We start from the raw sequence: 16033 nt of genomic DNA on the forward strand, positions 1-16033 counted from the left end.
AGAGAATGCCTACTCATAAAGTGACTTGGCTTAATATCTTAAGTTTGTCTAAGGTTTTATTCCAAATGGTTTCAAAAGGCAAGCTTTTATTTGCTAAGTTTTTTGAAAATTTTTAAAGGGTCCCCATTTATTAATACAATACTAACTATTTATATAATAAATTGTGTGTGCATAGATGGCAGATGGAAGGACCCATGAAGCCATGTTTTTTGAGATTATCCCCTGTGAAAGTATTGTTCATTAGGAGTAAACAAAGAAACAAAGTAATTCTCCACCAGTGCTTTATTTTCCAAGATGTTTCCAAATATGATTGGGTTAAGTATGTTGTACTTGCATCCGAATTATACAATCCTCCTTGAGATTAAAATTTCCTGATGGTCCATATCCCTAATGCAAAATATCATTGTCGGCCTGCATTGCTATATTTCTAGTTGCTAAAACTGACCCCAAAAATTTCTTGTCTTCTCCATGATTCCTTGCATAATCAGGTGATTAGATCTTCCAAAAGCACTAGAATGATTTAGCTGGATGAGGGTCCCAGTAATGAGCTACCAATGAAATTCCTCTTTGATTTAAGTTGTCTCTAATTTGCTGGGAGTGGACCAGTGAAGAGAGTTTAGGCCATTAGTTCCAAGAATCCTCCCATAGTAAGGCTTTCATGCCATTGTGGATTTCCAAGAAACAATGATCCTGAATCAGGGCTTTGTTTTTCAAAGCTACATTCCAAATATGAGACCCTTGAGGATCGTTTGACATTATGACAAGTTGAGATGAGTGGGTGCCCTCAGCATATTTTTTGGTTCACATTTGGAACCATAGACTTTAGGGGTTTTTAAACCATATCCACCATGTTTTGGCATTGAATTCATTTCTTAGAACCAAGGGGTCTCTTAGGCCCATGCCTCCTGCAAGTTTGGGAAGGCATAACTTGTCCCGGGCTACTAAGGCCCATTTCTGCTCCAACATGGACCCTCCCCAAAGAAAGGAGTTTTGCAGGTTTTGAATCTTGTTTAGAATGGTTTTAGGAGCCACAAGGGCAGAAAGAAGGTAAGTGTGTATGGATTTCAAAAAACATTTTAGGAGGATGAAGCGTTCAACTAGATTCAAATCTCTAAATGTCTAGCTCGATAACATAGCTTCAAATTTAAGAAAGAGCTCTTCCCAAATAGTTTGTCAGAGGGATTGGTTTTTAGGGGTGGTCCTAAGTATTTGGATGGAAGGGAGATCTTTCTGAAGTAAAAAAGATGAAAGATATGAACTTGGACTGTAGGCAGAGTGTTAACGAAGAAGATTTGAGACTTACTTTTATTTATATCAGTCCCTGATGCTTCCATGAATACATCCAAGATTTTTTTGAATTCCAAGGCCCTCTAAAGAGAAAGGTGACCCATGAGCAAGGTATTGTCAACAACTTACTCGTGAGTAGAGTGTTGTTGATTGGAGCCAAGAGGGAGGCCTTTGAGACGCTTTCTAGAGAGAGCATTCTGAATGGAGCAACTCAATCTTTCAGTGGAAAACATGAATATGTAAGGGGAAATGGGGTCTCCCTGTCTTAAACCCCAAGAAGGGGTATAGGTGGGAGAGGGAGAGCCGTTAACTAAAATGGGAAAAAAGGCTTTGGAAATGAGGGCCATCATCCATGCAAACCATTTTTCATGAAATTCATAAAGCAAGAGTGTGTGATATATGAATTTCCAGCTAACTTTATGATCCAGGTGGATATTGGTGGCCACCTGCCAAGTCCACCTGGACCCCCACCATTGTCTTTCTCAGCATTTTCAGTTTCCTTAATTGTAGCACAACTTACTATTTTTAGCAGTTTTTCGGGTCCTGAACTTCCGGAGTCGTTTTGAGGCCCTAAACGATGTTTTTTGGGGAATCCGGGGGCAACATGGGTCCATGGAATGGACCGATGTTGCCCATTCCAACAATGATAGTGCTCGGATAGATCTTTCTAATGAGCTATTGTACGCGTCAAACGAAGATCATATGCCAAAGTTACGACCCCGGGAAGTTGATGTACCAATTTACCCCAAACGGGGCCCACAGTTTGGCGTTTCATCTCCTAGGGTTAGGTTTTGGAATGTTAAGGGTTTTTCCATTGTTTCTCAACAATAAATAGGCCTTCGAGCCTCATTGTAATACAGTTCAGAGGCATGTAGCCATCACATCTCTTCTCAGAGATAAGCTACCATCGCCCTAGCTGGTTTATTTCCATTTCTGGTTGTAAGCATATTTCAGTATTTTCCATTAATGAAATGAAGTATTATTTCCGCTGCATCTTTGTGTATATGGTTATCTCTGTAATTTGTTGCATTCCTGTTTAAATCCGGATCAGTGGTATCAGAGCGGTCTGCTTTTTCTTTGTTTTTCTTTGCATGTCCCCAACAAGGTCGGGATATAAGGAGTTAGGGCTTGAACTGGTTGAACCTTTGCAAGACCAGCCTCGCAAATCCCGACGGCCTCCCATGGCAGACGAGAAGAAAGACGAGGGGGCAGGAGATCCCATCAAAATCTTGCTCGAAGAAGCCCTCGAGCGACAACGGAACGCGATGATGGACAGCTTTGCCCAGATCCTTCAGCGGCTACCCAGAAGCGGCGCATCGGCTTCCAGCAGCTCCTCTGGAAACGCCACACCCTTTAAGGTACAAGTTAATTTTGAAATCCCCATATTCGAGGGTCAGATAGACGCCGATGCCGTAGATAAATGGTTGAATCTGCTAGAGGGTTATTTTTCTGTTCATGAATTTTCGAGTCGGGAAAAGATTGTTTTTGCTCTTCTCAAAGCAACCCCCCACGTTAAGGACTGGTGGGAAACCTACTGGGAACAGAAGGATGAAAGTACTGGCTCACTATTTTCAGCCGCACCCACCTGGGATTCGTTCCGGGATGCCATCAAGGAGTAGTACTACCCTGTCGGAAGCTATGAGGATGAATACATAAAGTGGACCACGCTGCGGCAGGGAAGGGACCAAGACGTGCCGGAGTTCACCAATCTTTTCCATACCCTTCGCACAAAGTTGGGTATCAAGGATTCGGAGCAACATTTGATACTCAAATACCGTGGCTGCCTGCACAAGTACATCTAGGAAGAAATACAATTCCTAAACATCCCCTCGCTCGGCGCAGCATACCGATATGCCGTCAAGGTCGAACAGAAGTTTAAGCAAAAGAAGCGAGACTTTGGATCTGCGAATCCAAAGCAGGGGAAAGGTGCCCCTAAACCACAGAACAAAGGACAGAGCCAAGGCCGGACAACCCAAGACAACCAGGCGAAGCTGCAAGCAAAGAACAACGCCGCGAAGCCGAGAAAGGACACTGGAAAATGGTGCGAGTTCCATAAGAGCTCCACTCACAACACAAGTGAGTGTTGGGCCAAGCAGTCACTGGTGGCTGAGCTAAAGGTTTCAGAATCAGATGCATGTTCTGACTCTGAGTCAGAACCCGATAAGGGGTATGAAAAAGGGAAGCAGATCATTGATGCGGATCCCAGCGCCACTGTTGCTACCGCAAAAATCCAGAAAGATGAACCCGAAGATCCAGAGGAGGAGGAGCATCTCTTCCACTCCCAGATGTGGGTAAAGGGCTCCCCGATACAGTCATTGTTGATAGCGGGAGTCAAAAGAACCTTATTTCGGCAGAGGTCGTGAAGCGGTTGGGCTTACCGACCATAACACATCCACAACCATACACCATTGGGTGGCTTAAGCAAGGGCGAGATCTTCGCGTGAGCCAGCAGTGTCGCCTTCCATACAACATCAAGCCCTTCACGGATGAGGTATTGTGTGACACTGCTCCCCTTGAAGTTTGTGATGTATTACTAGGACAACCATACTTGTGGAAGCGACATGCTGTGTATGAATCAAGGCCCCGTGCTGTTATTATTACATTGGGAAATAAGTTGTTCAGGATACCAGAGGTAGCACCACCTGCCGCCATCTCTTTGATTACTGCAAAACAATGCAGTAAGATCATTTCCAAAACCAGGAAATTTGTTTTCCTGATGATATGCCCTCAAGGGAAGAAGAAGACAGTGGCCGCGGCCTCCAAACGGGGTCCCTCTGCACGACAGCTACAGATGGACAAGATTGTGGAGGAGTACGAAGACCTCTTCACCTCCCCGGCAGGGGTTCCTCTGCACTGTCAAGTCAAGCACTCCATCGACCTGACCCCAGGTGCGCCGCTACCCAATGGACCAATTTATCGGCGCTCCGTTCTGGAGAACAATGAAATCAAGAGGCAGATTCAAGAGCTCCTGCAGAAAGGTCACATCCGTCCGAGTTCATCGCCCTGTGGGAGCCCGATCGTGTTGGTACAGAAGAAGGATGGGACGTGGAGACTCTGTATTGACTATCGGGCACTGAACAAGATCACTGTCCGTAATAGGTACCCGATCCCGCGGATTGATGACCTCCTAGACCAACTAAAGGGGGCGAAATATTTCAGCAAGATCGATCTGAAGTCAGGATATCACCAGGTACCAATCGAACCCTCAGATGTGTGGAAGACTGCCTTCAAATCCAAGGAGGGCCTCTTCGAATGGTTGGTCATGCCTTTCGGATTGACGAATGCTCCTGCAACCTTTATGAGGCTAATGGATGACATCTTGCGGCCATTCACCAACTCCTTTGTAGTAGTATACTTGGATGACATTCTGATCTTCAGCCAGAGTTGGGAAGAGCACCTCCACCACATCCGACAGGTTCTCCAAACACTGCGGCAACACAAGCTATGTGCCAATTTGGAGAAATGCACTTTTGGCATGACCGAGGTTCAGTATCTGGGATACATCATTGATGAACAGGGGGTGCATGTCGATCTAGCCAAGGTCCAAGTCATTCGGGATTGGCCCTCTCCAACCACTCTAACAGAGCTCCACAACTTTCTAGGTCTTGCCAACTTCTACCGCAGGTTTGTGCTGGGGTTTTCTCATATTTCTTGGCCCTTGAGTCAAGTCACCAAGGGAGGGGTGAAAGCCAAATTATTTTGGTCTGAATCTCAACAGAAGGCATTCAGGGAGTTGAAGGATCGTCTCTGCACGGCACCAGTGCTTGCGTTACCAGATTTACAACAACCATTTGAGGTCGAGACAGATGCCTCTGACTATGCTATTGGGGCAGTCCTTACTCAACATGGACATCCAGTGGCATATCACACTGAAACGCTTTCAGACACAGTCCGGAAGTACCCCACTTATGATAAAGAGATGTATTCCATTGTACAGGCCTGCCGACAATGGAAGCATTACATTTTGGGGAAGGAAATGGTCATCCACACAGACCACTGACCCCTGCAGTTCATACAGACCCAAGGGAAATTGCAGAATGATCGCCATCAGAAGTGGTCTACATACCTGCAACAGTTTCACTTGAATATCAAGTATAAAAAGGGCAGCACCAATAATGTTGCAGATTTCCTCAGTCGACCACCGATCATGGCGCTGACCACCGTGCTCAACTCTTATGGGCACGAGACTTCTGATTGGCCACTTCTCTACAAAAGCGACCCAGAATTCGGCCACACATACCAGACACTCTTGGAGGGTCGGCATGTTGCAGATTTTCACCTCCAGGATGCCCTATTATACCACCTCGGTCACCTTTGTGTTCCTTCAAGCGAGCGTGCCAAGATGATTTGGGAAGCACACTACAGTCGGGCTGCTGGGCATTTCAGGGTCGAGAAAACAGTGGCAGTACTGCAAAATTATTTCTATTGGCCGAATCTTCGACAGGATGTTGGGAAGTACATCCGATCATGTACTGCCTGTGCCATTGCCAAACCGACCATTAAGAAGCAAGGCCTCTACACCCTGTTGCCTACCCCTAGTCGACCTTGGGAATCCATCTCCATGGATTACATGTCAGGCCTTCCTTCCACTAAGCATGGAAATGACTGTGTTTTTGTGGTCGTCGACAGGTTCTCGAAGATGGCCATTATGGTGGTCTGCAAGAAGAATATCACAGCAGAAGCCACTGCTAAACTCTTCTTTGAACGAGTGTGGGTGCACTTTGGGATCCCACAGTCTATCATCTCAGATCGGGATAGTCGGTTTCTCAGCACATTTTGGTCCAGTCTCTGGTCAATGCTGGACACCAAACTCACAAAGTCCACAACCTTCCATCCTCAAACTGATGGCCAGACAGAGGTTGTCAATAGGATGATTGTGTACATTCTGCGCATGTATAACTCAAAGCATCCACGCACATGGGATGAGAGCCTCCCCTATGTTCAGCACAGCTACAACCGAGCTCTTCACAGCTCCACTGGCCATAGCCCTTTTCAGGTGGGTTTGGGATTCCAGCCACTATGCCCCATTGATGTGGCCATGCCACTTGCAGCTACTCACATGAATTCAGCTCATGTCCAGTCCGAAACAGATAAGGCCACCAGCTTCATTGAGCGCATCCAACATATTCGCCAGCAGGTCCATGACATTCTTGAGAAATCAAATGCCAAGTACAAGCAGCGACATGATCAACATCGGGTGCCACACAAGTTTCAGGTGGGCGACAAAGTCTGGTTGCATTTGCAAAAGGAACGCCTTACTGGAGCCTATCGGAAATTGAGACCACTCCGATATGGTCCTTACACCATTACTAAGGCTATGGGAGACAATGCATTTGAGCTCAGCATTCCCCCATTCCTTGGCCTGCACCCAGTGTTCAATGTGGACTGCCTTCGGCCATACTTTCCACCATTGCTAGACACATCCGACATTGCAGAACAGCTCAAACCCACAGAATTAAATCCAGATTGCATGGAACAAGCTGCGACTGATCGAATCATGGACACACAGATCAAGAACACTCGCCAACAGAATATCCAACTGTATCGAGTTGTCAAAGCAGGCCAACTCCTTTAGCAGGGCAAGTGGCTCACCAGGGAACAAGTTCAGCAGAAGTTTCCTCATCTCATGGAGGAGCTCAACGCAATGGAGACCATTGCTTCCTAAGGGGGGAGGGATGATCCAGGTGGATATTGGTGGCCACCTGCCAAGTCCACTTGGACCCCCACCATTGTCTTTCTCAGCATTTTCAGTTTCCTTAATTGTAGCACAACTTACTATTTTTAGCAGTTTTTCGGGTCCCGAACTTCCGGAGCCGTTTTGAGGCCCTAAACGACGTTTTTTGGGGAATCTGAGGGCAACATGGGTCCATGGAATGGACCGATGTTGCTCGTTCCAATAATGATAGTGCTCGGATAGATCTTTCTAATGAGCTATTGTATGTGTCAAACGGAGATCATATGCCAAAGTTACGACCCCTGGAAGTTGATGTATCAATTTACCCCAAACGGGGCCCATAGTTTGGCGTTTCATCTCCTAGGGTTAGGTTTTGGAATGTTAAGGGTTTTTCCATTGTTTCTCAACAATAAATAGGCCTTCAAGCCTCATTGTAATACAGTTCAGAGGCATGTAGCCATCACATCTCTTCTCAGAGATAAGCTACCATCGCCCTAGCTGGTTTATTTCCATTTCTGGTTGTAAGCATATTTCAGTATTTTCCATTAATGAAATGAAGTATTATTTCCGCTGCATCTTTGTGTATATGGTTATCTCTGTAATTTGTTGCGTTCCTGTTTAAATCCGGATCACTTTATCAAAGGATTTTGAAATATTGAGCTTTAATATCATCCTGGGATTCTTGGAGGTGCGAAGAGAGTGGAAATGATCTTGAGTGAGGATGATTCTATTAGGGACTTGCCTCCCTTCTATGTAACCTATCTGCTCAGGGGTGATAAGAGATGGAAGGAGAGGCTTGAGTCTATTGGCGATGGTTTTCAAGATGATTTTATAGATGAAATTGCATAAGGCGATGGAGAAAACTTCAAAGGGAGAGGATTACTTTTAGGATTTAGGCATAAGGGAGATAAAGGTAGCATCAAAGGTAGAAAGCAATGAGGTAGAGCAATGAGAGTCTTCAAAAACTTGCCAGATGTCCCTCCTAAGGAAAGCCCAACAAGCTTGGAAGAAGTTAGCATTAAAACCATATGGAGCAGGGCTTTTGTTTCTAGGCATATTCATTACCACCTTGTTGGCTTGTTGGGGCCTTACCCAGGTTTGGAGGTGATTTAGCCAAACAAATCTTGAAACTACCGGCCCTTTCGGCAATAGTCCGCGGAGTGCGGACTGAGGTCTCACCTGAAGTAGTATGGGAGGGTGCTAGAACCAGGTTTCCCCACACTGGGGCTGTCTGATGGGTTCAAGTGGTCCATAATTCGACCCTGCGCGCACGTCTCTACGCGCAATTATCAGTACCTCGCAGCTTGTGATGCTGTCTTCGTGCAACCCTACTCGGGGGTCGAACAATGTTATTACTCAAATCCTTATTAGTAACCCGATATTAGTTGATTAGCATAGCTTATCTATATGATTTCACTTATACTTAACAATATTCACCATTCATACAAATTCACACAGTAAATAAACAACATAATTGCAAATGATATCAACCATGTAATATCACAAGAACAGATACACAAAATTCAGATAAAAATTCTCTTTATTATTCTTCCTCCTCGGCAACAGACTCGACTCCGCCTTGCGCACTCAGCTGCAGGGGTCTGTGCACTCAGATGCGGACTCTACTAGGCCTCTGTGCACTCATCTGTAGAGCCTCTTCCTACTACTACGACCCAAGATACACTTAGACACTTGCTCTGTACTTCTATCTCATTCTATCCATTCTATTCTATTATGATCTAATTGTTCTTACAACTTAGAGCCTCGCTCTTATTTATACAATCCCATGGTCTGCGGACCATGGGTAGGCCGACATTACATTCAAACTTAGGGCGGACAACCCTATGACTCTAACATACATTCCATGCCCGCAATTTGTGGGGCTTTACAATAATATTACTCAAAACTTGGGCTTTGAGCCCTAAAACATGCTATGGGGGGATTCCATGCCCAACAGCCCCCTAACACAAACATCGTGACTCACCCTCGAGTCACTCTATCGGCACATCAATCTTGGCGTGGGGTCCCCCCAACTGTTCTCGTAAGGTACTGATGTCGACAACAAACTGAGCTATTGCTTGTTGAACCTGCTGCATCTCTTCTTCTGAGACCTCCGTGTCTGAATTGTGTCCTTACATATATACCGGCATCGACTGTGTATGTTTATAGTCCCGTGCCCTTGTCTGGCTCCTCGGGTCGTGAAGACTGTGCTTCGACTGGTTAGTCAGATAGCCGGCCCACCCGTGTAGGGCTTCAAGCGGTTGCTATTTACTTTGCCTTTGAAGTGTTTTCCATTTAGTTTGACTAGCTGGACAGCGCCTCCATCTGTGACCTCCTTAACCATGTATGGTCCCAGCCAGTGCATTCTGAATTTTCCCAGAAATTTTTCAAACTTACTGTCATACAGTAGCACTAAGTCATTTACCTTGAAGGTGCGCAACTTGATATGGTGGTCATGCTAGGCTTTTTCACGCTGCTTTTGTACCTGCTAATGAAATCTAGCCAAAAACTGTTCTTCCTCGAGTTCTTCCAATTACACAAGCCTTTCCTCTAGAGCTTCACGGTCCGTCATCCCTGTGAGCGCTGCTATTCGCAGACTAGGTACGATATATTCCATCGGCATGACAACTTCCATGCCATAAACTAATTGGAAAGGTGTCTATCCCGTCAGTTTCTTGCACATTGTCCTGTAAGCCCATAGCACGACAGGTACACGCAGGTCCCAATCGTTTCGCTGCGCATTGCACACTTTGGTCAGCACAGTCTCCAGTATTTTTTTGAATGCCTCTATTGTCCCATTAGCTTGTGGGTGGTACGATGTACTTTTCTGATGATACACCTGGAACTCTTCTATGAATGCGTTGATGGTTTCATTTAGGAAATGTGTTTCGTGATCACTCATTAATATTTTCAGACATCCAAATCAGGTCAATGCCTTTTCAAACAAAAACTTCGGAGCCGTAGTGGCCGTGCAGTCTTTGACCGGCTGTGCTTCCGCCCATCGTGTCAAGTACTTCATCACGGTGATGATGTAGTGCACACCCGTCTTTCCCTGAGGTTTGATTGGTCCCACAAAGTTGATCGCCCATTTTTCGAATGACTGTAGTGTCATTTGTGTATTTAATGACATCTCGTCCCTCTACGATGGTTTTCCAGTCCTTTGACATATATCACAGGACTTACAATGCGCTTTTGAATCCTGGTGTAGGGTTGGCCACCATAATCCTGTGCGAATAATCTTTTGTGTGGTTGTGCATCCTGCATAGTGTCCCCTTGCAGTGCCCCCATGTGCTTCCACGAGGATCTGACTTCATTCAAATTTAGGTACATATCTTCGAAACATCTCATCATTTGCCATTTTTTATAGGTGCCCCGCAATGACAGAAAAGTCCACTGCATGCACCACCAATTCCTTCTTTTGTTGGACGGATTATTCCTTCGGCGCAGTCCCTGTTGTTAGAAAATGGATTATATCTTTGAAGTGCCCGTCCGCGACGCACACTGCAAAGAGTTGTGCATCAGGCAATCCCTCCAAATTAGTGGGTTCCTCGCCCGTCTCAATTCACGACAAGTGATCTGGTCCTATGTTCAGGCGTCTCGGCTTTACGATGACCTCAAAATCATTTTCCTGCAACAATAAGAGCCACCTGCATATGCGCCCCCCAAACACAGGCTTATTGACCATGTATTTCAGCACGGAATGGTCGATATACATCTCGAAATGTCCTCTGAGTAAATAGTGTCAATATTTTTGGAGCGCGTACACCATCGCCAACCCCTCGCGCTCAGTGGTGGAATAGTTCTTCTCTACTTTGGACAACCTCTAACTTGTAAACGTGATAGGGTGATCCAAGCCTTCCCCACCCTCCTATGTGAGCACTGCTCCTAGCGCGATACATGATGCATCAACATGGACATGAAACTCCACATCCAATTTTTGGAAGATCAAGATTGGAGCAGAGGCCAATTTCCCCTTTAAGACATCCAAACTTTTCATACAATTGTCATTCCAGCAAAATGTAACATCCTTTTTCAATAATTTTTCCATTGGTGCGATGATTTGGGCATAGCTTTTGATAAACTTTCTATAGTATCCGGTGTGTCCCAAGGTAGCGCGCAACTGTTTAACACTTCGCGATGCTTCCAAATTTAGAATAACGATAAGCTTCGTAGGGTCCACCATCAGTCCTTGTTTGTAGACCACATGTCCCAGTAGGTTTCCAAAGGGAACGAGGAATGTGCACTTCTTAAGGTTCAACGTAATCTGGTGTCGTCGACAAGTATCCAACATCAAGCGTAAGCTTGCTACATGGTGCTTAACTAATCTGAAGACAGTCCAATCATCTAGATAGACCTCCAAGAAGTTATGATGGATGTATTCTTTGAACACAACAACAACGATGCGCGAAAAGATGGCTCGCACGTTCTTCAATCCAAATGGCATAGCGGTGTATTGAAAGCAGCCCTATTCCATTGCGAAGGTCATTTTTCTCCTATCTTCCGGCGCGATCATGATCTGATGGTACCCTAAGAACCCATCCGTGAATGAGTATGCTTCCTGGCCGCCAACATTTTATAGTACTTCATCTGTGAACGGTGTCGGGAATGGATCGTGTACACAGGCGTTGTTCAACTTTTTGAGGTCCATGCATATCCTCATTTCTCCCTTCTGTTTTTTCTCCTGCACTACCATAGGACTCACCCAGTCGGACTCTTCCACTAGCTCAATAATTCTGGCTGCGAGCATTTTGTCTAATTGTTCACGGACCTTTTCCTTATATTTCAGATTCAAGCAGTAAGGCCTCTGCTTAACTGGCTTTGCGTCGAGTTTTAGGGTGATCTTCATCATTCCTAAGTCACCAACGATCCCTTTTAAATCCATAATTTTGGTCGGGAACAAGTCTTGGTATTTGCGGAGTAACTCAGCGACCTTATCCACCGTGGAATCATCCTAATTGTCTCCAAGCGTTGCATATTTTGGTTCTGCCTCCGTTCCAATGTTTACCTGCTTCGTTTTTAGCGGCACGATGATGTCGGGATCCTTAATCAATGGTCCTCAAACCTCGTGACAACCCTTTATTTCTGAATGTTAATATTTCGTGGGTCCTCCTCCTCCTCCTCAAAATTTACATTGTAACACTCCAACGCGCAGCTCAGCTGTGTCACCCATTTTGGTTGAAGCACTTCCATTGGCTCCTGGGGTATTTTGAAGATAACTGCTTTCACTGCTTGTAGCGCATCATCAACAGTATCCCACCAACGATCTTCAAACGTGAAGGTTAGCAGGAATCCTTCGTGCAAGATATCTCATTTGCTCGTGCCATGGTAGAGCTCTGTTTCAATATACCAATTCATGGGTATGACATCCAGAGTATGACAAAACAAATGCACCCATTCAAGCTGTGGCTCTTCCCCATAGAACTTGGTCCATTTCGCGAGGTGTGTACGTGGATCATCCTGTCTGTCATACTTGTCTGCTAGCTGCATCTGTGATTTCCCAAATCATAGGTGCATCATCCTTCTGCATCCGCTCCAGTCCTCAAAGATTCTTTGATGCGTACCCCACCATATTGCGGGCGTAGCACGCAGTGCCCATTTCAAAGTATCAAACCACTGCTGTTCTGGTACTGTGCTTTCAAATTTGTTCAGGAATTCATCCACCACTGGCAACCCATCATACATTGGCAGCTCTCTTACCTCTGTTGTCACGCAGCGCAGTGATCTTACCATCATGTTGCAATTGAGCATGGTTACCTCGTGTAACAGTTCTGCCATCATTCTATTTCCTCATACGAACTTGATGTGCAAGAGCTTTCGTGCTCCCACGAAATCCTGCCATCCATTGTAGGATTCACCCAATCCTGTTCCCAAGCGGTTATATTGTAGATACAATCTAGCTCATCGTCGCTCTCGTTGTCACGCACTGGATTTGTGTAGCACGATCCTTCCACAGGATCTAAAGTTACCACTACGCGAAGTGAATTTTTCTCAAAGATCATTTTGCACTCCATTCATTTCAGTGGCCCAATCTATTCCTAGTAGTGTGGGATAGGGATTGCCATCATTGACAATCTCTATCACCTCTAAATTTGCAAGCGTGCTCGCACCTTCGATGTCTACCGTTATTCCCTGCAATCTTCCCATCGGTATGATCTTCTGCTGGTTTGCCATTCACAGTTGAATAGGGGACCACTACAATGTGGGCCTGCCCATGTGCTCCCATGTCTGCTTTGGCAGTACATTCGCGTTCGATCCTAGATCCAGAATTACTTGTTCCATTTCATACTCCCAGATTTGCGCAATCAATTGCATTTCCCTTCCTGTTCGCGATGTATGTTTCCCAAGCTTCTGGACTACGCGAGTTTGTCCTGACCGAACACACCTAGTGATAAGTTCTTGCAGTCCTTTCATAGCCTTGCTTTCGCGCAGCAGTTTCATACATGTCTTTAGAAAGGTAGTGGTCATTGAAGGATCCATCTCCAGCTCTAGTTGATCCTTACTACCTGAAGTGGAGGCCTTCGTGAAGCTATTCTTAGTTTCCATGAATGTCTCCTTCGTGCGCTCCAAATCAAATTCAAGTTCCTTTGTAGGAGCCTTGCGAACCCACACACTTTCTTCAAGCTACTTACATTTGTCATCACCTATCATGATACCGCTTTGGAGCACTATGTTTACATTCGGGTCCTCTTCGCATGGTTCAGACCTCATCATTTGAAAATTATGAGTCGGGGGAGGCTGGAGTATCCCTTTATCACACGCCTCGCTATCAGTGTAGGGCAGTCCTCTGTCTCATGATCAAACTAAGTACAATATAAACATGATGCTCTTGTAGGATTTGTACAGTTGCAGGCATAATTCCCTGGCCCTCTGCAATTGTAACAAATCACCTTTCTGCGACTCCTTCCTGGTCCCATTCCACCTCGACCTCGTCCACGCCGCTGAAATCCAGCGCGCGCCATCCCTACATTTGGATCAAGGGCTCACGTTTCGATCTGCACTCTGTAGGCAGGAGTTCGATCCATCATTAGTTCATAACTTCTGTAGGTGCACTCATCATGGCCTACCGACCTGCAGAAATTACAAAACAATTGTTGGGACGTATGTGTGTACTTCTGTAATAGATGGCAATTATCCGTAGCATGTTTTCCTCCTATCTGACAAATCATGCACCATAATGCAGGCGCCGTGCTTGGTCCTGCTTGTGCCTCTGGTCTTAATGTCATTGACCCTTCTCTCGCCAAGTAATTCACGAAGACTGGAAAATGGTCCTTGTCATGCCCCTAGCCTTTGCATTTTATGCACCATACCTCCTCGCGCACCTCTGGCCGAGTTGTCCTGTCTTGTTTCAAACTCTACATTTCCAGACACAAATTTTGCAGTTGCGCATGGATTTATTGGACTCCCAGGATAGGATCTTGTATTGGCGTCTCATGTAGTCTCATTGCAATCTCCAAAGCTTCGGCTTGGGTGGATAACTTCTGCTGTGACAACACCTTCCTTAGATGTGGTGTTAGTGATGCTACAAACCATGCGTGGTGCTGCCCATCTATCAAAGTCATGTTGGCTTCGCGAATCATACTCTTCAGTCTCTGATCCAGATCCCATGTGGTCTCACCTAGAAGCATCACGATCTCCTTAAACTCGAAAATCGATTGTGTCTCCGACTTTGGCCTGCTAAATTCCCTGTTTAGCGTAGCTTGGATATTTGCGATCCTCGCGTTTGGATGGTCATTAGAATGCTTAATGTACCATGTTAGTGTGCGATCTTGCAATGTGCTCACCAACATTGCCTTATTATATTGTCATCCATGACTCCTTGTGCTTCCCATACAGCCCTTACCACGAACCAAAATTGGTCTAGATCTTCATTCCCTACTCCTCTGAATACCGAAAATTTTATCGCGTTTGCCATACTGAACTGTGGTGGCGGCAGAGGTGGTGTGGGTGGAGATGGAGGTGACGATGGTGAAATCGGTGGTGGTGTAGGTGGGGGTGGTAGATGCGGAATTCGCTGCCTTATCAAACTGATCGCGCTCCTCGGAGAAACTTTTGCGAGCTCTTCCTCACTTTTCCACCGAGGTGAGATCAATGGGCTATTTTCTATCTCTGCGCTACCTTCGTTTCTATAGATCCCCCCACTTCATGTAGCCCCAAACATCAATTTATTTGCATAACCCGCTTTTCACACAATAACATCTTAATCCAAGTGTTCAAATATTTAATGTACTTACCTCGCGTTCCTTTGAGGAAGCGTCATTCCGCCTCGTTGTAGCTGACTATCATGTCTACCATGAACTCAGTGATAAATCCTCCTATAATTCGATCGAGCCAATGGTCCATAGTGCGCACGATCTTATCTTATGCTTCTAGTCTGCGCCCTAATTCTGGAGTCCACACAATCGGTTTGTCGAGCCTACACCTTGCCTGAATGTCTACTAGCTTTGCGATCCACTCATACAACTCAGAGGGGAAGGATGCAAGAAAATTTCATGGATTTCGGTATATAAGTAGTGCTCCAACCACTGTTCTTTTGATACTCACGTATTCCTATTTTCCCGTGCCGCGAACTCGTGAATCTTTCTGTCTAACCACCCTTTAATTTCTTTCTTCGTGGGATTCTATTGACACGACATTAGACATCCCTTGTGCAGATCCCGGTCCTGGCAACAGAACCATTTGTTGGCTTGTTGGGGCCTAACCCAGGTTTGGAGGTGATTTAGCCAAACAAATCCCGGTTCTATTGGCCCTTTCGACAAAAGTACATGGAGCGTGGACTGAGGTCTCACCTGAAGTAGTATGGGAGGGTGCTAGAACTAGGTTTCCACACCTGGGGCTATCTAATGGGTTCAAGTGGTCTGCAGTTTGACCTTGCGTGCACATTGCTACGTGCACTTATCGGTACCTCGCAGCCTGTGATGTTGTCTTCGTGCAACCCTAATCGGGGGCCGAACAGTGTTATTACCCAAATCCTTATTAGTAACCCGATATTAGTTGATTAACTTAGCTTATTTGTATGCTTTCAGTTATACTTAACAATATTCACCATTCATACAAATGCACGCAGTAAATAAA

Source organism: Pinus tabuliformis, chromosome J, assembly GCF_031772625.1.
Source record: "Pinus tabuliformis cultivar Carrire ecotype Pingquan chromosome J, CPIR1, whole genome shotgun sequence".
Lineage (NCBI taxonomy): Eukaryota > Viridiplantae > Streptophyta > Pinopsida > Pinales > Pinaceae > Pinus > Pinus tabuliformis.